This window comes from Gastrolobium bilobum, unplaced genomic scaffold, assembly GCF_033153095.1.
Source record: "Gastrolobium bilobum isolate Gb01-03AN ecotype WA unplaced genomic scaffold, APGP_CSIRO_Gbil_v1 utg25232, whole genome shotgun sequence".
Taxonomy (NCBI): Eukaryota; Viridiplantae; Streptophyta; class Magnoliopsida; order Fabales; family Fabaceae; genus Gastrolobium; species Gastrolobium bilobum.
The window spans coordinates 1-4,917 of record NW_026896756.1 but is presented as its reverse complement, the minus strand read 5'-3'; positions in this window follow the sequence as shown (position 1 = coordinate 4,917).

Here is a 4,917-nt window from a genome sequence, read left to right as displayed (position 1 = left end):
AAGTGTCTGTATGGTCCTCTCAGTCTGACCATCAGTCTGCGGGTGATACGCAGTGCTCAGCCGAAGCTGAGTGCCAAAAGCCTGCTGCAAGGCTCCCCAAAATCGAGAAGTAAATTTCGGGTCCCGGTCACTAACAATGCTAACCGGTATTCCATGGAGCCTTACAATCTCCTTCACATATAGTCTTGCTAATTTCTCCGTAGAGAAGTCCACTCGCACTGGAAGAAAATGTGCAGACTTCGTAAGTCTGTCCACTATAACCCAAATCGAATCATGACCAGCCTGAGTCCGAGGCAAACCAACAACAAAATCCATAGAGATGCTCTCCCATTTCCACTCTGGTATGTCTAATGGCTGAAGTAACCCTGCCGGTTTCTGATGTTCTATTTTAACCTTCTGACAAATCAAGCACTTTGACACATATTCAGCCACATCTTTCTTCATCCCAGGCCACCAGAACTTAACTTTCAGATCTTGATACATTTTTGTGGCACCCAGGTGTACAGCAAACTGACCCTTATGGGCCTCAACCATTACCTCTGCTGCTAACTCCTTGGGCACTACAATTCTGCCCTGATACAATAGCAACCCCTGCTCATTCACAGATATTCCACTCTGCCCTTTCAAATATTTGACACTGTCGTTACGTATCTGTGTTTCTTTAATCTTCTCATATAATTTATTTTCCACCCGACAGCTCTCATGCAACCCATCTGTAACCCGTGTAGTCCAGAATTCATCCACACTACCAATAAAGACATCTGTCAGTTTCAAGTCACGGAATTGCTCAATTACTTCATTATCCCACAACATCAAGTGGGATACACTGACAGACTTCCTACTCAATGCATCTGCTACCACATTAGCCTTACCCGGATGGTATTTTAACTCAAAATCATAATCTTTTAGAAATTCAACCCACCTCCGTTGTCTCATGTTCAGCTCTTTCTGATCAAACAAATACTTTAGACTCTTGTGATCACTGAACACAGCAAATTTCATCCCATACAGAAAATGCCTCCAAATTTTCAAGGCAAATACTATAGCAGCAAGCTCCAAATCGTGTGTCGGATAATTCTCTTCATGAGGCCTCAACTGCCTCGAAGCATAAGCAACGACTCTCCTTTCTTGCATCAACACACACCCCAAACCTTTCTTGGAAGCATCACAATATAATTCAAACTCACCTTCCGGATCGGGGAGGGTCAACACAGGAGCAGTAGTCAATTTCTCTTTAAGGCTCAGAAAACAACTCTCACATTCCTGAGTCCACACAAAAGGAGTATCCTTTCGTGTCAATCGGGTCAATGGCAGTACCATTGTAGAAAACCCCTCAATAAACCTCCGATAATATCCAGCAAGACCCAGAAAGCTGCGGATTTCAGTAACAGTTTTTGGTCGTTCCCAGTACATAACAGCATCAATTTTATTTGGGTCAACAGCAACACCCCTCTCAGAAATAACATGACCCAGAAACTGTATCTCCGATAACCAGAATTCACACTTTGACGGCTTCGCATACAACTTTTTATCCTTTAACACCTGTAACACAGTCCTCAAATGCTCACTATGCTCCTCTCTGCTCTTAGAGTATATCAAGATGTCGTCGATAAACACGATCACAAACTGATCCAAATACGGTTTAAAGATACGATTCATGTAGTCCATGAACACTGCCGGGGCATTTGTAAGCCCAAAAGGAATCACCTGATACTCGTAGTGTCCATATCTAGAGCGAAAAGCCGTTTTAGGCACATCCTCCGGCCTAATCCGAATCTGATGGTATCCGGACCGGAGATCAATCTTTGAAAATACGCAGGCACCCCTCAACTGATCCAACAAGTCATCAATACGCGGCAATGGGTACCTGTTCTTAACCGTAACTTTATTCAATTTCCGGTAATCAGTACACAGTCGCATGCTTCCATCCTTCTTTTTCACAAAGATCACCGGTGCTCCCCACGGGGACACACTCGGCCTAATAAAATCCTTTGCAGACAATTCCTCTATATGTTTCTTCAACTCAGCTAACTCAAGTGGCGCCATCCGGTATGGAGCCAATGAAATAGGCCCCACACCGGGCAACAATTCAATAGAAAATTCAATCTCTCTCTCAGGTGGAAATTCCGGTATCTCATCAGGGAATACATCCGCAAACTCATTAACCACCGGAATCGTAGAAATTTCAATCTCCTTGCCACCCACTAGACCACCCAAGAAAATATAACCCTGATCCCCAGCCTTCAAGGCTTTAATAGCATTACACATAGATAAAAAGGGAGACGGAGTAACCGAGGGCTTCTCATGAGACAATATCAACCTCTTGCCACAGCAATCAATCATTGCACAGTTTTGAGATAACCAATCCATACCCAATATCAAATTAACAGAGGCCAGGGGCAATATAATTAAGTCAATAGTGTAACCCCTGCCTTCGTAGACAAACCCGACCTCTTTGCAAATGAAGGAGGAATCACTAACCTCTCCTGTAGCCGTCGTAATACGCATAGGGGGAATCATCCGTGATACTTTTAATCCCAACCCCTTAGCCACATATTCAGCCACGAACGAGTGCGTAGCTCCAGAATCAAATAAAACAGATAAATCAATATTAGAAATGAAAATTGTACCTTTTACCAAATTCGGCGCCTTCGCCGTCTGCTGTGCATTAGTAGTATAAACACGCCCAACTGTAGGTGCAGATGGCAAGGTCTGCAGATTCGCAGCCTGCCCAGTATTGCTCTGACAATTGTTGGCATAATGCCCAACCTTTCCACATCTGAAACAAGTCACCTGATTAACAGTACAAGGCCCTTGATGAAACCTCTTACACTTATCACAACGGGGAGCAGAATTTCTGTCATTATTCCCACTTCTCTGACCACCACCCCTTTTAAACTGACCTGGGGGCTGTCTTACTTGCAACCCCCTTCCTCTATTATTGTTTTGATGGTAGCCACCTCTGTTATTATTGCCGGGAGGAGCAGATGTCCTCGAAGAACCAGATTTTGGATATCTATTATAAACACTTTCAACCCGTTTACACTGAGTCACCAGATCTGCAAAGTTCCTCACAGCAGTATTAGACATTCTCTTTGCAATTTTCTCATTCAAACCCCTCTGAAATTTAGCAGAAAGAAACTCAGGGGTAGGCATCACACCCCCATAATTGGCAAATTTCACCAAATCATTAAACCTTGCCACATAGGCATCAATAGTCATGGTACCCTGTACCAACTTTTCAAATTCACCCTGTTTAGCCTCCCGAACATCCCGGGGAAAATATTCCTCATGAAACAACCTCTCAAATAAAGCCCATGTAATCTGTTCCCCTTGAATAATGAAAGGCTGAGATGCAGTGTACCACCACTCGTGGGCATCTCCCTCTAGCATATAAACAGAATACAACAGCCTCTGGGGATCCTGACACTCCATAACCTGAAAGATTTTATCCATACCCCTCAACCAAGTAGTCACTACCTTCGGGTCCCTTGACCCCTGAAATGATGGCGGCTTGTGCTTTCTAAAAGAGATGAGCCTCTGCTCATTAGTACCTGCAAACACTTGCCCAGCAATCCCAGCAGACTGAGCAACCACAGAAGGATCCACAGAAGGATCTGGAACATAGGTGGGATCAGTAGTGTGATGACTAGCCTCTGTCGAATGATGACTAGCCCCACTCCCCTCATGCTGAGGAGTAACAGATGGCGTACGGGTAGCAGTATCCGTAGCCGTATATGGAGGAGAATCATCCCTCCTGTGCCGAGCCCTGTCCTCCCTCATCTCATTCATGAAGGCATGCATCATATCCTGATTATTTTTCATCAGGGTCTCGGTCATAGTTCTATTGGCAGCAGTCTCTTCCTGCAGAGCATTCAGAACTGCAGTAATAGGATCTGGTGCTACTAAATGACCTGCACCTCTAGCTCCACGGCCACCCCGTGCCCTGCTCATGATATCTGTACATGTAACACAAAGGACCACACTGAGGAATCACATATACATTAATCATAAATAGTTCACAGATAGCTATGCAACACACGATACAGTAATACATTATCAGAGTTCCCTCACAAACTCTAAAATACGCTCAATTCGGAGCTCATTTGCTCCGGTTATCGCCGTTTGAAGTTGGATAAGCAATTAGCCCAAACAACCCCAAAAACAGCCCAAACCACTCACTTTGCCCGAATTACTGCACTCAATCGACTCAACCATTTGCTCTCAAATTTTTATCCTACAAACTAGACATCTCAAACTTCATTTTGATATATCACACGCTTAATTTGACGGAGAAACGAAGCGGGAATTAATTTCCCAAATCCGGTCCAGAATCTGCCTCAGGTGCAGGGGCACATGGGCAGTCCGTGTTTCTCTATTTATTTCAGGCCGAAGATCAACCCAGAATTTCCTCAAATTTTGACACAAGGTAGAGGACATCTCAACCTTCAAAATGACGTATGGCACGTCCCTAGGGGACCTCTATAGAGGGAGATATGCTCTTCCGAAGTTCGCCTAAAATCTGCCAATTCTACAGAAAATTCGCCAGAGTTTCCTTTGTTTTTCCAATAATCCCAAATTTGTAAAAGATCATTTAAAACCTCAATGTACCTAATAAACACATGATAATACAGTAATAATCCAATGGGTGGCACACACAAGGACCAACAACGCCTTGGGGCACTTACAACCCAATCCAGTTTATAGTTATTAAACATAGAGTCCATATTAATCATTCTTAAGTAGTTGCAATCACTAACACCTTTTTCATGCATATTTCCATCATACATATTATCATAACCTAAAATAGGCCTAAGGCCCTTCCATCATAATTAGACATGCATCAATACTATTACAATATGGCTTTACAAATTACAACTTGAAACTAAAACTTCAAATTACATTCTTCTAAAATTT